General features: G+C 52.3%; 1 protein-coding gene across 13 annotated transcripts in view; it reads right to left on the reverse strand.

Annotated features, from left to right (window-relative positions):
• CASZ1 (castor zinc finger 1) overlaps positions 1–17,902 on the reverse strand; it is a 156,977-nt gene extending 139,075 nt beyond the window's left edge. For 11 of the 13 annotated variants that reach the window (XM_036855217.1, XM_036855207.1, XM_036855160.1 and 8 more), the window contains exon 1: positions 11,040–11,151. The gene's annotated coding sequence lies outside the window, so the exon portion shown is untranslated. Of the gene's footprint in view, positions 1–8,507; positions 8,563–11,039; positions 11,152–17,774 lie in introns of those variants that run through there. The other 2 variants (XM_036855103.1, XM_036855114.1) reach the window with 2 other exon arrangements.
• Positions 17,903–19,072: the final 1,170 nt, after the last annotated feature.

Raw genomic sequence — 19,072 nt, forward strand, 5'->3', positions numbered from 1 at the left:
AACCGGGGTGTTTGGGCATAGCACAGTGAAATGGGAGAGGCCCATGGAGTTTCATACACCTCATCTTCCATAAGTGCCCCTCGCCCCTCCGGTGCTCCCGCTTCACAGCCCCCATGCCCTTGCCTCCTTAGGTCACTGCTGCCAGGCCTCCTCTGTTTCTGCTCCGGGCCCTTCCCTCCCCACCTCCACCCATGCCTGGGGAGTGCCCCCCCCCACCCCGGGAGCAGGATCACCCAAGGGTGGGCTTAAACCTTGGCTCCATCCACATGACGCCCCTGCCCAGCTACCCTGGCTAGGCCCTCTTGCACTCCAGTTAGCTCCAGGTCATCCAGGGACCCACCTGAGGCTTGGCCCGAGGCTGGTCTGTTAATCATCTGATCCTTATCCTGTGGTCCCTACTGTGTGCTGCTCGCTGGGCTAAGCTCGGTTCATGAAAGAAAGCTTCACATCAACCCTCAGCACGTGGCAGCCACAATCACTATCCTCTCACCTAATTCTCACAAGGTAGAAATTCCAACTCCCATTTTACAGACATGGAAACAAAGAATTAAAGGAATTCATTTGCCCAGTTGAGAGAAACAAAATTCACACCGGGCTCAGCCCGACTCCAGCAGCAGCTCTTAACCCTCTGCCAGCCACATGTCTCCACCACAGCAGAGCCTTTGCACACTCGCGGACCCCGGGGACCCCCGGCATTCAGCACTAGGCTCCCGGGCCACAGGAACACAGGTGGAGGCCACTGGCACCCGGAGTGAGTTCCCAGGGTCTGCCCCCACCCTACCCCTCAAGCTCCAGGAACAGCCAGTCTGGCCACAGTGGAAGAGACCAATGGCCCCTGCCCCACTTGAGCTCTGACTCTGAAAGTGGGCACAGTCTTACTTCTCATCCCCTTCTGATTCATCACCAAAAATACCAAGGCAGCCCAGAGAGGTAAAACACAAAATTCAGAATTTCCAACCAACACCATCGTGCACCACCCCTACCAGGGTCCCAGCCCCCAGATACATAGAGAGCGGCTGCCCCACGCTCCCATCCACAACACTCCCTGGAGGGCAGCAGATACGACCACACTCACCCCAACCTGGGTCTGGAAGACACTTTACACGTCATACCGTATCTAATCCTCACACCAACCCCACAAGGTAGGTCCTGTTATCCCCATTTTACAGGTGAGAAAACTGAGGCACAGGCTAGTTAAGTAACCGACGTAAGGGCACGACTTTGACCCCCCAGCTAGCTGGCTCCAGAATGCATAATCTACAATATACACAGCTCCTCACTGAATCCATGGCTCAAAACAGCTAAGCACACCGCACATCCTGAATGGGCTCCCCCACCCTGCCTGAAAAGCAACACCCACCCCCAACTCAGCCCCAAGCTCCCAGCGATTTCTGTGACTTGTTTTGGGGCTTAATATTGTGTTTTTGAGATTCATCCAGGTTGATACATTTAACTGTTCATTTTCTAAAGACTGAATTACACAACTTATTTACCACCCTCCCCCCCCAAAAAAGAACCAACCCACAACCTGGTACAAAAATGCAACCCCAGCACCACACAACATCCAGGCTCAAAGCTTTCTGGAATGGAATTCATAGGTGTCCCCTTTGAGACTAATACCATATTATACAAAATGGGTTCATCTGACATTGGAGGCACCCTGCACTTGACAACGCGACCATGATAAATTCTTCATCACGCTTAATTATTTCAAAGGACTTTCACAGCTACAAGCCCAGCCGACGGTCAGGGCAACCCTGTGAGGGCAATAGTGTTAGAGGCCATTTGATAAGAGAAGAAACTGAGGCTCAGAGAGGTCGAATGACTTGCCCAAGGCCACACGATGATTTACTGCAGAATCAGAACTGGAATGGGGTCTCCTGATGCTTACAACTAGACCTCAGGGGAGCTCTGGACCACCTAAGTCTTACCCTGTCCCCTCATGCCAGACCAGGGATGCTGGGGCTTGGCCCATGGTCACCCCACCCACCAAGGATCAGATTTCCCTGAAATTCCGAAAGAAGCCTCCAGGACTAGTGGGCCCGGAAATGGGCCTCACATAGCGAGCTGCACAGCTGAGCTCCCCGGGGGCGAGGGGGGCGGGCAGAGCTGGAGACACTGGCACAGCCCCCGTGGGTACTCTGCCAGCAATTAGTGCTGGGGAAGGGTGCCAGCCTGGCAGAGCTAATTCCCCCACCCCGTCTTCTCATTTACACACACACATACACACACACACACACACACAAACACAGGCTTACCCACCCCGAGACCAGCAGCAGAGAGGCAGCGCAGCTTCCTTTCGGTAAATCTCGTCAGCAAGGCACACGCAGGGCACGCAATTTGGTCATTACTGCTTTTAAACAGCAGAAAAGCAGAATCCACCCGCCATTAACCCGTCCTGCTCTCCCTCCGGGCGTCACCAGCTCAGTCATCAGCCTTCATCTCTTAACTCCCACGCACCCCCTTTTGCATGCTCCCCAGAAGTTACTCTCCAAAAGAAAGAGTTTAAAAACACACACACACACAAAAAACCTGACTACAGTAAGTCAAACCTGAATTGTGTCTCCCTGCCCACCACTGTTCCTAGAGAAAACAATCAGTGGTTCTGACATGACCTTGGCTAAGACCCTTCAAACACCCCAGGAACCCGAGACAATGCCAGCCGGATGAGGGGGAGGTGGCCTTTGGCCCAGAGAAGGGCAACTACCTATCAGGTGTGGTGCTTCAGATGGGCGCCTGAGCGTTGGCCCTGATCCACCTGCGGGGGCCCAGTGGGTGTCACAGTTTGACGTGGCTCTGCTCTCCAGGTACTGAGGCCGGCAGGGGTGGGAGTGGCGGTGAGAACTGATTTTGCCTCATCACTGCCCCCCTCCCCCCTATAGTCCTGGAGAATTGGAAAGAAGTCCACCAGAGCAAGGGACCCTAGAGGGTCCTTGGCTGGGTTTTTAAGATCTGTGAAACCCCTCCAAGTATGTGCAGTATTTATACTTATGAGATTTTTTTATTAAGAGGATTCTCCAAGGGGGCACATGAACTCAAAAGGGGAAGAAGCAGAGACTGCCCTCCCCGCCACCATGGGCTCAGCAGTGCCTCATGCCCAAGCGGCAGAGAACACAGGGCTGAGCTCCAACTGGCCCTCGTGTAAGTGGCCCTGACCGGCTGCCTTCCCCCCACGGAAGCTGCCCCTGGCCTCCTCCTCGCCTTGCCTGGAAGCTGCTCATTGGGAGCGCGGGCCGCAGGAGCCATGCCATGGCCCCTGGGCCCGTGCCCACTCGCCCTCCTGCCGGTCAGCCAGGGCTGCCCGGACCCGGCAGAGGACGGGCACAGCGGAGCCCACCAGCGGGGAGGAGAGGGGAAGCCAGCGGCTGCTCGTCTTGGAAAACCTCGAAGATCCTCTAAGCCACCTAGTGTCCGGAGCTGAGCTCTGGCCGCTGCTCTGTCCCTCCCGCTTCCCAGAGCAGACAATGCAAGGGAGCCAGAACGAGCAGGACAAGACCCCGGGGCCTTCTCCGGGAACCCGAGGCCAGGGGGCAGGGGCTGAGCTGGCTGGGGAGCCCGTGCCCAGGAGGGAGCAAAGGCCCTGTGGCCCCTGGCCTCCACCCCAACCCAAAGCAGGGCAGGCCCAGGGTAGAGGTTCCCATCACCCCTGCTCCTTGTCCCAGCAAGTCACCCTCTCCTGGAGATCCCCAGTGTCATCTCTGACACCATCTCACTGGGGCTCCTCTGGGTGTCCCCCACCCCAGCTTCCAGGCCTCTTGCAGAGCCCCCCAGATCCTGGGCCTGCCACTCCCCCAGGGCTGCTTGGGCCCCCTCCCACCCCCTCCTCTGCTCTCTCTTTTCTCTGTGTCCTCAAGACTCCTCTCACCTTGAGAAGTGTTAGGATTACCCAGCATTTACACTCAATGCTCTCCTTTATTCCTTAAGACTTATTAAGAATGATAATGAGTTCCGAAGGAGCCACACATCTCCCTCTCTCTCTCTCTTCTCCATCCTTCCCTCTCTCTCTCTCTCTCCCCGCCCCCCCATCCCCCTCCTTTGCTCTCTTTCTCTAGGTATCTTTTCCACCAAAGACACACAGGACAAATCCAGACCAAAAGGAAAAAAAAAAAAAAATTCCAACAATATGGAACAAGGGCACTTGAGGATTTATATTCAACAAATCCCTCTCTCTTCTTCCCTCTCTCTCCAGTTGTTCTCAATTATTCAGATAAAAAAACAAAAACAAAAAACAAACTCCCCCTTCCCTTCCCACCGTCCCGGCCACCCTGGCTCTGCTGGACTTTGAACAGGGGGAACAGGAGAAGGCCCGGCCTGCCTGTACACCCTTGTTAACGTGCAGCTCTTACACGGTTGATTAATTTTTGCAGAATTTACGACAGGCTTTAGCTCCCCCCCCCCACCCCCGCTCCCCCGACACTGTGGCCTCCGAACCACAGCAACTTAACTTGGTGAAGTTGAAGGGGGCAGAGATGGGGGTGCCCACCCTGTCCAGTGGTCTCACGTGGCTGGAACCACGGGCCACCTGGCAACAGAAGGAAGACGCACTGATGCCAAAGGCCAGGCAGCAGACAGACCCGCTCATGGAGCGGCGTGGCACCCACAGGGGAGACCACCAGGCAGCCAGAAGCCACGGCTAACTTTTGGCGATTTGGGATTTTTAAATTCCAAAATGAGGAAGCCAGCAGAAAGTAGGCAGAAGGGAAACAAACGCTCCCTCGGAACTGAAAAGGATGCCCACGTTTGCGCCCACCCACACACCACGCATCCCGGCAGAGGGACCGGCCTTATCGGTCTGCCGGGCTGCCCTTCAGAGAAGGGGAAGAACAGATCCTAATGAAATTACGGTTTTTAAAATGTCTATAAATTAAATCTCTCTCTCTCTCTCTCTGTGAATCTCCCCCTGAGCTCCCTCCTCTACAAGGCTTGTTTGCCTCTCCTCCGTTCCCTCTGCTCGTGTCTGTTTTTCTGATATAGACATCAAGAGGTTACGGGCTCAATTACAAGTCCGCTGGAGTCTCAGCATCAGACTTGCCTGGCCTTCTCTTCTCCTCTTCAGAAACCAGATACCAAATAAATCTCTCTTCTGCTTTATATTTTTATTTTTAATGCCAAAAGCCTGAAGATTCATTCAGTTGACTCACAGCCTTTTTTAACTTACTTCAGATGGGGGAACTATCCTTTTTCATTGTGTCCAGGTATAAATATAATATAAATGCTTTTCTCTTTATTTCATTCCCCTTTCTTAAGGACACACACAAATCCTTGGCTACACCTGAAATTTCAAAAAGAGGGGCAACAGCATATAAATGTGCCTAATTAATGCATGTCTGTTGCGGGGCTGCTGGAGAATATCAGTTGGACACATAGGATATTTCTAAAGTTACCGGGTGACATCATAAGGCTTATTAGCAAAAGGTCCATTTGAAAAGGGTGGAACATAAATGGTGATTTTTTTTTTTTTAAAGGAAAACATTGCTTCTACCCTCCCCGATATGGAAGAGAGATGGGCCATCTATATCATTTTACATCCTCAAAAGCTGCCCACCCCCCCCAAAAAGAAAAAAGTTTAAAAATCCAAGTCATAATCAATCATCATAGCTGTTGATTCCTGAGAAGCAGAAACCAGCTCTGAGTTGTAGGTCTAAGGGGAAAAAACAAAAACAAACCCCTGCTATAATGCTGGAAATACTAACCAGAAGGGATTCCAAAAGGCACTTTTCTAGGAAAAAGCACTTGAAACAAAGGCTGGAGAAAGCTGAAGTTCAAGGTGAATTGAAAAGAAAAACTTTGTCTTTCCAATTAACCAGACTGGGAAAAGGGGGCGGGGTGGGGGGGGGCGGTGGGGACGGGACATTACTACCGACTCATTAATTCCTTCCTTGTACACAATTTAATTAAATTCCGCTAAATACAGGAGAAATACTCATTTTGGAGTGCCTCCCCCCCACCTCAAAAACAAATTCCTTCAGGTTACTCCCCCCATGCCAGCACTTCCCCTGCTGTACAACCTTCAAATGGATTTCCAACCCAGGCGTGGACTGCACTGCCCTCGGCTGCAAGAATGACAGCCTCATATGTCTGAAAGCTGACACTTTAGCTTTTAAAAGAAATGGGGGAAAATAAGCTGTTGACTTCTTGGTTAAAGTATTTTCTTGTTCTAACTCATGTTCTTATGTCACTGGGCTAAAAAAGAGAGAGAGAGAAAGAGAGAGAGAGAGAGGAGAGAGAAGAGAGATATGACTTTCCTTGAATGATCTGTTTAACCTAAGCCAGAGGAAAAAAAAGAAAGTCATTAATTACTTATGTGAGCTATTGCTTCAGAAAGACAATAAACCTGCCCGGTCGCCATGGATATGACATATTTGCTCTGAAAACAACACAATAATTAGCAAAGGGGAAAGATACAAGGAGAATATGCAAACTCGTGAGTTTAAAGCCACAGTGCTCTTTTCTACCGGTAAGCCTGTTCTGTTTGCAATCCAAATCAAACACATTTTTAAAATATAGCAGAGAGGGAAATAACAGGAATGGGTCCTCTCTCCTCTGAGCTGAGAAGTAACAACCACTCCACCCTCTTCCAAAATAAAATAATATAAAAGAGAACCAGGATGGCAGAAGGAGAAAAAAAAGTCAAGTATTGCCTCTGTTTTATTTCCTATAGCAGGGGTGGAGTCTGAGGTTTGTTTTTTTCTTTTCTTTTTTTTTTTTTTAAGTGTGCTCTTATTTAGCATTGGGTCTTCTGGCCAGATACAAATTTATTTATAAAAGCCAAATGCCCTGTGTGCGGCTCATCCCTCCCCAAAGTAAGTGGAAATGTGAAGGGGTGGAGGTGGTGGGCTCTAGTTGAAAAAGCAAAACAGTACACTCAGAAAGTATCAGCTCCAGAGAGGGACATCCACTCCCTCACCTCCAAGAAAATGGAACCCAGGCCTTACTTTAATATTAAAAATGCATTAAATGGTTTTACCTACAACTCAGTCCCAGAGGATCATTAGGAAATGCAATCGCTTTGTATCATATCTGTCAGCGTGATAAATATCTGAGTTCAGAGTGGGTTTGCAATTTTTCAGAGTGTCACAAACCAAGATAATTTTTTTTTGCCTTACTTTCTTAATTCACTGTACCCACCCCCTCAAAGTCACAAGTCTACAGAAAAATACCTGAGGAGAGGAGAAGAGGGAAAAGGAGGAAAAGTTGATATGCTCTCATACACCAGAGGTTACTGATATTCCCCTAAAAAGTAGAAAAATTGAGACTTTAAAATATTTGGGTGAGAATTTTTAAAAAAAATTTAAAGCACTCCATTAGGTTTGAGTAAAAACTCCTTTTCCCCTCTTCCCAGAGGCTAATTTTCCAAAAACAGATGGTCAGGATCTAAAAGAGAAGCAAATATACCTCAACCCCCGCAGGCAGAGAAATCTAACTTTGAACTTCTTTTTAAATTAAAAAAAGTGTGTGGGGGGGGCAAGATAAACTATTAATAAGTATGAAAAATTAGCTGAGCTACAAGTTTTGTTTTTCTTATGCAAAAAATTCTTTAAACACAAGGGGAGCAGATATATAGGAGAGGTTCACATTTGACTGACTTCCTTTTTTTTCACAACAGTTTGCTTTTTGGTTTTTTTGTTTTTTAGATTGAACTCTTTGATCTTGAAAGAATTTTGCTCTTATATTATGGGGGAGAAGGGGGTGGTGGTGAAATGATCTGTTTTAAATGATGATGCAACTTAGGGATCAAAGCTTTGGCTTTCTTCTAGCCATAATAGGCTGTACTTGCCACAAAGCGTGAGTCTCCGGGCTTCTCTCCTTCGTAAGAAGGAAATAAAATGCACCGAGACTCAGAGAAAGACGCAAAGTGTCTGCAAGGTGCAAAGTCTAGAAAACAAAACAAAACAAAAGTCAGGGAAAAAGAAAAAGGAGAGAGATACTGCCCCTTTAAACGTTTTAGTGCATATGGAGTTTGATTTCTGAAAGAGATCAGTTTAACATCTCCATAGAAACCAGCAACAGATTATCATCAACAGAATAAATAACTAGTCTAATAAATTAAACACGAGGCATAAGATCGCTGGAAACCTGATTACTGAAGTTCAACAATATTCCCCATAAACTCTCGTTAACCGCCTCTAAGGTGGCTAACAAGATGGAGTGGGGGGGGGGGGCGAGTCAATCTCTCCAATTCGCCGGATTCCGGGCAGAGAGACCGTGGCCGCTGCCGGGAAGGAAAAAGTTCCCCACCCTGCCCTGGAGAGGGTCTCAGAGCTCGAGTGAGGTGAAAGCCATAATGCCGAAGTTTGGGAAGTGGGAAAGCAGCTGGGCGTCAGCGGAGGCAGTGCGAGTCGCCGGAGATGGCGCGGGACGCGACGCCCGCCCGGGACGCACCGCCTCGCCGCCACCAGGGCGCAAACCCGGAGCTTTGCGCTCGGGCGCCGAACGGCCCAGCGCCCCCTCTGGGCACGTGGAGCGCAGCCCGGGCGCAGCCCCCGGGGACCAACTACCCCCCTCACCACGCCCGGCGCAGCTGCTCCTGCTCAGCCCGGACAGCTCCCTTTAGGACGGCGACGTGTGTGTGTGTGTGTGTGTATGTGTGTGTGTGGCGTGCATGTGTGCGGCGTGCGTGTGTGTGTGTGTGTGTGCGTGTGCGCCCGCGCGCGCGCCGTGGGGTGGGTAGGCGGGCAGGCGCACCAATCTACCCGGCGATCTGTTTTCCAGTCTCCTCGCGCGCTCTCATCGCGCGTCTGTACCAGGTTAGAGGCGCCCTAAATTTACCAACTTTGCCCGGCGATTATCCTGGCTTTTCCCCCCTCGCCGCCCCCATCTCTTTGAGTGTACGGGGTGTTGGCGGCACAACCACACGCTCTGAGCGTCGTGGCCCCAGGCTCCGCCCGGGCAGCGACGCATAACCCCGTGTTGCCCCTTGATCCAGCCGGGTTTGGGGGAGCTCCAGGCCCGTTGGAGGGGTGTTTTTGCTGCTTTGCTGGTGGACAAATCATACACACCGCATACGCGCCCGCACCCTCCCCAGCGTGACTGGAAGGAGGTCCTCGCCGCACCCAGGGCCCGCTTCCCAAGCTGAAGCCGGGTCAGGAGAAAGAAACTTGTGTGGAAGGGTGAAGCGTCCCCCTGCCTCCCTCGGCACTCCATTCCTCCCCCAACTCCGGACCCGGGTCGGGGATGACTTGTAGGAAGAATCTGCGCCCACCCCCTAGAGAAAAATCTATTATTATTATCTTAATCTACGCCCCCAAAGTGTCCCTCCCGCCGTGATTGACGGCGCATACACCTGTTCCCCTCGCCGAGGAGCTTCCAACGCTGGGGACAGACATTCGCCCAAAAGCTCTGCAGCGGCTCAGAGCCCGTCCGCCGCCCTCGCCCGGCCAGCCCCCGCCCGCCGCCCCAGTGCGCCCCTGCCCGTACCTTGCCAACCCAGCGGCCGCCCCCTCCCCTCCCAGGCCCGGCTCCCCAGCCCGTCCGCTGCCGGCCGCGCTGGCTTCGGAAAGAGAGAAAGAACAGAAAGCAAAACTTCCTGGCGGCCGACGGCCATCAGCTGCACATTCTGCAAATGCCACCGAGTAAAAATAAACCGGCCGCCGCTCCGCCCGGCCGGCTCACCCCGGGCGCACGACTCGGCCCCCTGCCCCGGGACTGTCGGTCCGGCCGATCCCCCATTCCCGTGCGCCCCCTGGAGCCCCGTTCCCCGACACTCCTCCACCAGCCACCACGCGCTCCTTTGCCCTGAAACTCGACCCCAAGTGACCGGGCAGCCCGGCCCTCTCCCCTTCGGTGCCCCTCCGTGTTCCCACAAGCTACCATTCTACGTCCTCCGCCTGGTGCCTATTTTAGCCGTGCGCCCCTGGATTCAGGGCTCCCTTTCCCCAACTGTTGAGCCCCGGGGTCACCCTCAGCCCACCCTTGGGGGCACAGACCCCACCACACCCTCGCCCACCTCGGCCGAGCCCCCTGAGAGTGCACGGCTCCACCCGCCCACCGGCCCGCCAGCCGGGCATCCCACGTCCCCGGGCGCAACTTCTCTCCCAGAGCACACGACAACCGCGGCAACTCCCCCGAACTTTTCCCGGGACCCAGGCGGGCTCCGGCCGACAGTCACACGGCCCTGAGCCGGCATCCCGACTCCCTGTGCCCAGCACTGCCAGCCCTGCACCCGGAGAGGCTGGGGTGGGGGTGGGGGGGCAGTGAGGAGCTCCACTTGCCGCGCCCGGAGCAGCGCACTTGAGACAAACTTCCCAGGCACAAATGAAAAAGGGGGCGCCGCTCCCCCCAGCCAAGCAACCTCTTGCCTTCGTTTTCCCACCATGAGGCACCCCCTGGCACCCCGCGCCTAAGTGAACACTGCCTACCTCTGCCGGTAGCACCTACACCCTGGTACTGGGGCACAAGAGTCGGCTGGAGGGGTTCCCCACCCACCCCCCTTCCCTTGAGCAAAGTCTTGCAAAGTCACCCCAGGCGCCCCTCACCCCTGCCTCCTTCTCTGCCCTGGAGAGCGCACGAACCCCTGCAGCTCGGGAGGTTGAGGGGGGGAGCTTCGGGGGAAGGAGTGATTACTGGGTATTGGCGAGCACCTGCCCCCCCCCGGAGCCCGCGGCGCGGGGGGCGCCCCCACCCTATTTGCAAAGTCCTGCACTCGCGCCTGGCACCTCCCCCTCTTCTCCCTTACCCCGCCGCCCCCTCAGTTGGAGTAAGTGACCCCCAGGAGCAGCAGCCCTCCCCTCCCCCGGAGCCGCGCACTGGGCATTCCCTGGCCGCGGCGGGCGACGCGCCGCCCCGCTCCCGGGTGCCAGCCCTCCGTGCCCCCTGCCTCCCGCACGGCCGGAGTTGGGTGGCAGCCGCCGCTCGCAGGCTGGCTGGCTGGCTGGCTGGCTCTGTCGCTCGCTCGCTCGCCCGCTCCCGGCTGCAAGCGGCAGCCCCGGGGGTGGGGGGCTGCACCCGGACAGGGGGCGAGGCGGGGAAGCACCCCGGGAGGCCCGCGGAGCTGAGGGGCGTGGGGGGGGCCGCGGCGGAGGGAGCGCCGAGTCTCTTACCTGCACTTGGGGCGGCTTTGGGTGACTTTCCAAGTCCGGGGGAAAAATGTGTGTGTGTTTGGGATGGAGCGCCGCGGGCGCGCATGCGCTGCCCAAAGTTGCCTGATCCCGGATTTTTCGCTCCCAGTCTCTGCTCTCGCCCGCTGTGATTAAGGAATTCTCCGCGGCCGAGCGGGCGAGTGGGTGGCAAGCAAAACCCGGGCCGGATCGCGGGGCCGGGCTCCGCTCCACCCTCACACCCCCAGACCTTCCCCTCCCGGTTTCTTCCCACCCACCGCCCCGCGGAGCTCGGCGGGTGCGCGCGGCGAGACACGGCCTGCGGAGCAGATCTGAGCGCGCGGCTCCCTTTTGCAGATGGAGAAGCTTTCTCCACCCCGGACTGAGTGGAGCAAAGGCGGGGCGGGGGGTGGGGGGGGGGTGGACAAGAGAGGAGAGCCGGGAGTGGGTTACTTTTCACCTGTTCTGAACCCCGGGAGCCAGTCTGCTTCCCACTTTTCCTCTGAAGAACTAGCTCTTTCCTGCAAGTTAGAATGTTAGAATTGTCGAACCCAAAAGAACGTGATGTCCTCACTGTTTTGATATCCGCTTTGCACTTATTCTTTGCAAGGGAGTTTTTCATTCAGTCCATTGTGCAAGAAATAAATCCTTAAGTGAACAAGATAAGCCGTGAAGAATGAACCTGGGGCCGGGCCGTGGGGCGGGGGGTGGGGGGTTGGGGGGGTACAGATAATGAACATTAAAACAAAAGAATAATATTATTTCAGAGAGTGAAAGGATCATGAAGAAAATAAAACAAGGCAATAGGATAAAGGGTATCTTGGGAGAGCTAATTTCCCCTGCCCAGGTGATAAAGAAGGCCTCTTTGAGGGGGGACCTTCATACTCCATTGGAGATCAACCTCCCTTTTCTCCCTTTGCCCACCCTGCCCACCTCCCAGGAGGTTTGAGGTGGCCACGCCAGGCTGAGCCTGGAGGTCAGCAGCGATGGCTCTGGTCCTGGCTTTCTCAGCCTGGCCAGTGCCCATCCCAGGACTGACCAATCACTGTACCTGTTTTCCCTTCTGAACAAGGACAGAATGGAAATAGACTTGAAAGAAAGGAGGAAACACTCAGATGATGAGATAAGGAGAAATTGACCACAATAGTAAACAAATAGCTAAATGACTCGTTGAAGAAATGAATAAAAATTGAAAGTATGACCAGCAGCTTTGAGAAGTGTTCAACAGAATGCGTTAAAGTAGGAGGAAATGCCACAGGCTGGTAAGCACTGTTGCAGGCTGGTAAGCACTGTTGCAGGCTGGTAGACTTCGGGGCCTAATCTACAAGGTTTCAGCAAAGCCTCTCAGGACTAGTGAGGGGTAATGACCTGAGAAGTGGTGTTCTAACTTTTGATTCTGGGCTCATTCCACTCCTGGGACAGTGTAAAGACGTGGTTAACAGCTTGGGCTTTGGGGTCAGACCCCAGCCACTTACCAGCTGGGTAACCTTGAGTAAGGCATTTGACCCCTCTGTGCGTCGGTTACCTCAACAGTAAAATGGGGATAATAATTGTACTACTGCCCGGGTGTGTTGAGAGGCTAAAATGAGTTAATGCAGGAAAAGTGCCTGGGCCAAGACAGTGATCGATAAATGCCAGTAATTGTCGTCGCTCCTTGGGACATCCAGTGTTCCCTCTCCTCATTTCTTCCTGCCCTCTCTCCCTTCCTTCTCCTCTTCTGTCCGTTTTTTCTCCAGCAACAGTCCTGTACTCATTCATTCATTCCCCAGGCATTTGCCGAGCCCCACTGAAGAGCACATCCTCACCGGGGCTGGGGAGACAAAAATGAACCAACAGGGACTTCCCTGGTGGCGCAGTGGTTAAGAATCCGCCTGCCAACGCAGGGGGACACGGGTTCGAGCCCTGGTCCGGGAAGATCCCACATGCCGCGGAGCAACTAAGCCCATGTGCCGCAACTACTGGGCCTGCGCTCTAGAGCCCGGGAGCCACAACTACTGAGCCCACGTGCTGCAACTACTGAAGCCCGCGCGCCTAGAGCCCGTGCTCCGCAACAAGAGAAACCACTGCAGTGAGAAGCCCGTGCACTGCAAGGAAGAGTAGCCCCGGCTCGCGGCAACTAGAGAAAGCCCGCGCGCAGCAACGAAGACCCAACGCAGCCAAAAATAAATAAAATTAAATCTTTAAAAAAAAAAAAAAATGAACCAACAGGCCTTGCCTCTGAGAAGCTGGTTGAGGAGTTTGCTGGTCTCTCCCCTCCCCCCTTTCCCACTATAAGGCTCTTCCCCCCCACACACAAGCCAACAGCTGCATCTCACGTATCACACTTTTATTAAAACATTTATTCTTCCCTCCATTTTTTCTCAGATGCTTCACAATCCTTCCCCACCCCCCCCACCCCCCCCACCCCCCCCACCCTCCGCCAAGGAGTCTTTCTACCTCCTGTGAAGGAAACGCATCTGGGGTGGGGGAAGCTGGAAACAGTGGCAAGCCTGGGAGGGGAAGGAGGACATTGGCGTGAGGTGAGAAGGGAGGCCTCCTCTTCCTTTCCCAACCACCACCCCCCACTCAAAAAAAAACCGAAAACAAAGCAAAAGGCTGGGAGAAAGCACCACACCCGAAAAAGCAGCCCCGGCCTCGAAAGCCTCTAGCGCCTTGTTCCCCACACCCAACTCACTTTGCAGGGACTGAAATCAGATGGTCTTTTCCTCATTTGCTTCATTTTAGCATTTCCTGAGCTTTCCCTAAAATAAAATACAAACTCTTTCCCATGGTCAGCAAGATCTGACCACTGTCTGCCCTTGGACCTCACCTCCCTCCACCCTCCCCTCGGTCACATTGTCCCGACACACTAGCTTCTTGCTGCCCTGGAAATCACCAAGCCTGTCCCTACCTCAGGACCTTTGCACTTGTCCCCTCTGCCTAGAATGCCCCTCTTTCGGCTGCTTCCTTGCATCATTCAGGCCTCTGCTCGCATGTCACCTCCTCAGGGAGGCTTTCTCCCTAAAGTAGCTCCCCAGCCTTCCTCTCTCACTTTACCCTGTTTGAGTGTCTACAAAGATTTTGCTTATTCATTTGTTTCCGTATTTCCTGTCCAGCTGCCCCTGCTAGAATGGGAGCTCCTTGGAGGCAGGGACTTTGTTCTGTGTCCCCTCGTGTCCTCCGCACCTCAGCCTGGCACCTAGTAAGCCCTCGCTCTCTGGGGTGAATCAAGATAAGCCTCTGCGGTCCCTGCCCTTGAGGGACGTAAGCTTTAGGAGAATGAGTAGAAAGTGTCTAGGACAAAGTTTGGGGGAGGGAGGAGGAGCTGGTACAACCTGGGAGTCGCCAGGAGTTGCCAAGTTGAAATGGTGGCTTTGCCAAGTTTTCCACTCCCTGGCTTTCGGCCAGGGGTTGACAGTGGGGAAGTAGATGGCTCTGGTGACTTGTGCCTCAACAGAGGAGGCTGCACAGGCAGGAGGGGAGGTGGGGTCAACTAAGGACCCTATGGAGGCCATCCTTCTAGCCCCCTACCTGCGGGTGGGCTGCATGTGATTAAGAGCCTCTCCCATTTCTAAGACTCCAGGGAAGTCCCTCCCCACTAGACTGTGAGCCTTAGGGTCTGTGCCTTTGTCGCAAGAGCCGAGGAGCCAAGCACAGTGCCTGGCACCCAGGAGCCTCTCAATGATTGATTGTTGAACAAATAAATTTAAGTCTGTCTCAGTCTGTGTGATTGGGACAGCCTTGAAAGTAATCACAGCTCGGCTTCCTGGTCACAGTTTTTTGGTTTCTGGTCCTCTACAGTGATGGAAAGCAACACCTAATCGTACGTCAATAGCTGTTATTTACCAAGTGGTTATTATGTGCCAGGCAGCTCGCTAAACACTTGTACGTATTATCTTATTAGATCGTCACAACAACTGTACCAGGTGGTTACTGTTATGAATATACCCATTATACGGGTGAGGAAACCAAGGCACAGAGAATAACTTTCCCAAGGCTGAACTAGGCTGTCTGACTCCAGAGCTGATGCTTTTTACCCGCAGGACCAGCTGCAGGGCTGGGGAGGTGACCAAAGCCTCACTTCCCAACTTACCCGAGTGCAACAAGCATTTTTACCTTTACTCTGAGATGAAACTTGAATGTGAGTGCGTTGGGAGAGGAGGAGGAAGGAAGTAGAACAAATCTGCTTTTTAACCATAAATCTTATTTCAATCTAATAAAAGACAAAAGGAATCAAAGAAATCACAGAATCAAGCACCAGACTTTCTATACGTGAAGCACTCAATAAGTGTTGGCAAACAATCACTATTTTTAAATTTAAAAATTACAGACTATGTACTTGTTTCCCTTTTTCCGAAGTTGCTCCTGGGTTTGAGGTCCTCCTTGGGTGAGGTCTGTGTTTTTCGAGCTCACTGGGCCTCTCACGGTTCTGGCATCACAGTGGGTGCTCAATAGACACTTAGTGACTGAATAATTAAACAAATGCCCAAGATAAGTGATTATGGTGATTACTGGGCAAGTTGTAATTAAAAATAAAAAAAGCTGAGTGCATTTTTTTTTTTTTTTTTTTTTTAGGAATGTCTCACTTGGGAGTCCTGGGAAGGGAGTATGGAAGAGGGGCTTTTTCCCAAATCCCATCCAAGTTGAAAAACTTGACAAGCCCTTCCACCCCCAAATTCCCTCATTCGTTTTGCAAAGTACATGATTATTTGTTTCTGACAATATATATAATACATGTTTATTGTAAAAAATTCAGAAAATACAGATAAACAAGAAGAAAAAAATTTAATCGTCTGTAATCCCACCACCCATGAATAATCACTGTTGATATTTTGTTGTATTTCCTGCCAGTCTAGGGTCTTTGTTTGTTTTTTGTTTTGTTTTATAAAGTCAGCACACTGAACATTCTGGGGTTTTTTAAGCCGGCTGGCTATGTGTAGTAGCATGGTTTTCTCACGTCATTAAACACTCTTGTACAACGTGATGTTTTGTGGACCCATGGTAGAGCTTGATCACAATTCACTTAACCAGTCCCCCACTACTGGAAATTTTGAACATCGAGCTCATTTCCAATTCATTTCATTAAGATAAAGAACGCTAATGAATATCCTTGTCCCTAAATAATCATGCACATTCCTTAAAGTGGAATTGTCGAGTCAAAGAGCGAGCGTGCATTTCAGAGCTTTGACTCCCGTTGCCAGAGTGCCCCCTCCCCAGAAGGTGTATGAACTTGCCCTCCGACCAGCTGCGTGTGAGTCAGCCCCATCTCTCCAGTCTTTGGTATTCTCACTCTTTTTTTTTTAAACCCCTGTTAATTTAATGGGTGAAAGAGTCTGTGATTCTAGTAATGAATCCTTATTAGAACCGTGCTGGCCACAAGCAGGGGCTGTTTCAAGGTTTGAGCGGCCTTGTTCAGACCTACCACCTCGGGCAGAGATGAGGACAGTTGCCTAGGAGCTGGGAGCTGGAGTGGAGAGCAGAGCCCTGTTACAGCTTCTGGGGGTGCCTCTAGAACGTCTACCTGAGCCCAGGCTTCTGGGGCATCTGCTCAGCTCTTGGGGGCAGAGGGGTGGGGTCTATCCTCTCTTTCAGCCTCAGCCGCGATGAGCTCATGCTCCCTCCTACCTCTCCGCCCACACCTTCCAGAAACCTCTCTGGACGGAGGAGCCTTCGGGATTTCTATGCCATAAATACTACCTGTTTTCCGAGCTCAGGATCCACACTTTGTACCTCCTTTCATTTCCCTGTCTGAGCTCTCACCCAGCTCCAGTCAAGGGACAGGCTGTTTTGCTCTCTGGTTCAACCTTTTCCTTTTTCTAGTTGGTTCTAATTAATTTACTTTTTTGGTATTTATGTTTACCCCTATCTGGTAACGAGAAAGAATTGCAGGTGAGTAATTTTTTCCTTTTAGGGAATGTTCCCTAATCCCAGAGTCTCTGACCTCTCTATCCCTTTCAGCTTTAATATCCTCTGAACATCTCTATTTCTTAAATAGCTTTAAATTTCTGGGGGAAAAGAAGGGTAATTCGCATTCAATGCTAACAGTTCAGGAAACACAGAAACATACAAACATAAATATAATGCAGAAAATTTCAAAACACCCACAATCTGAGAGTGCTGTATTTGGGTTTGAGTTGGACTTGAAAAGTTAAAAGAATGAATGTAAGTGAAATCCACCAGGCACATCTTTTTGAGCCCACCCCAGAAGTCTGCCTGGGAGATTTAAGGATGTGTTTGGATAGGAGTGTCTTTCATGGCAAGTGGTGAGGTATGTGTCTGATTTTATCTGTATGAGAGTGTGTGTGTGTGTGTGTGTGTGTGTGTGTGCTCGCACGCACATGCGCACACATTTGTGGGACACGTATCCCTTTAAAGGAGGGTTTGGGTCTATGCAGGTATAGCTGTGCTCTATTTGCACACTGGAAGATTATGCCCATGCTGTCAGCAGACACCTGAATACAGAGAAGTACAGCCAGGTGAGGGGCAGGGCTGACTGCTGACATCATCTCTTAAAAAAGAGATCCATGGGCGATACCTACCCCCTCCCATGCCTGTCAGGGAGGGGCAGGCCTGGCACCAGAGCCCTGTGGAACAAGGGAAACCAAGTGATGGAGAAGTCAACGGGACCACCTGTCCTCAGAGCACAAGCCACACTCCCGGGCCCTGGCGGTTCCCGCCATGTACCACGTGGGCTCATATCTCAGCCCCAGCCCCTTCCTCCTTCCTCCCACCTCTCCCAGATCTGAAATCAGCACAGACCTGTGAGGGCAGAAGCAAAATGGACTAGTCATGGCTGTGCTGCTCTGTCCCAGGATGCAATCCCGCCTGAGGTTGGCGTGGCCAGGCCACGGGCAGAAGGAACCCGCCGTGAGACTCCGGAAGTGGCCATGCTGGCTCCCGACTGGCACCTGTGCAGGTGCTGGCCGCCGCCCATGGCACCGTGTCTCACAGAGGGCGGGGCTGGCCGGGGAGGCAGGAAAGAGCTGTTTTGCTGATGAGGGGCCCTCGTGTCACACGGACAGGCGTGCCAGGTAGCCGACTGTGGGTGGGGGAGGGCTGTCCCGCTGTGCCAACCTGGCCCGGATGTGAGCGACAGCCCTGCCCAGCTCTCCAGCCTCACCTCTCAACGCTCCCTCTGTCACACCTTTACACACCCTCTGCCCCAGCCACACGGAGCTGCTTAGAGCTCCAAACATACCCTGCTGGGTCTCCCCTCCAGGCCTTCATCCAGGCTGTTCCCAGAAGGCCTTTCTTCCCCTTCTTTACTTGTCCTCCTCCCACTCACCCATTAAGACCAAAGCAAGTATCACCTCCTCCAGGGAGCCTTCCCTGAAGTCCTTCTGCCCCAAACTGGGTTAGATGCTTCCATGTGGGTTCCCGCAGCCCCCTTGTTTCCTCTGTCACAGCACTAATCACACTGTTTTATATGTATCTTAGTAGACTATGTGTGTGTGTGGTTTTTAAATCTATGTTTAAATAATTGGCATATTGGAGCCTGGATTTCTAATTGGGTCACATGGGTTCAAGTCCCAGCTCTGGTACTTACTAGCTGTATGACCTTGGGCAAGTTCCTGACCTCCCTCAGCCTCAGTGTCTCTGTCTCTAAAATGGCAACAAGATAAGTATCTACCTCACAGTGAAGAATTAATTGAGATCATTACACAAAACACTTAGCCTGGATTCACACATAATAACCATTGTTATTATTAGTCCCAGCGTCTAGCGGAATGCTTAGAAAATGTCAAGCGAACGAGCAGTATCTATGTGTGTGATGTGCACGTGTGTGTGGATGTGTGGTATGTACCAGGGGGAGACCCAGCCTATACAGGGAGGCAGGTCCTGTGTAGATGTGTGTGTCCACTCCGAAGGGTAATGCACTGGTTATTTATGGTCATGGATTAAAAAAAGAAAAGAAAAGACAAACCAATGTTCAGTATGACAAAGTTATTACCTTTTTATTATGTTTTCAATAGGATTCAGAGGGAGTGTAAGCCTTGGCCATGGCCAGAACAACCAGTCAAGCTTTGAGAATATCCTGATGCTTTGAGCTACCCCCA

The sequence above is a fragment of the Balaenoptera musculus genome, chromosome 1 (genome assembly GCF_009873245.2).
Source record: "Balaenoptera musculus isolate JJ_BM4_2016_0621 chromosome 1, mBalMus1.pri.v3, whole genome shotgun sequence".
Lineage (NCBI taxonomy): Eukaryota > Metazoa > Chordata > Mammalia > Artiodactyla > Balaenopteridae > Balaenoptera > Balaenoptera musculus.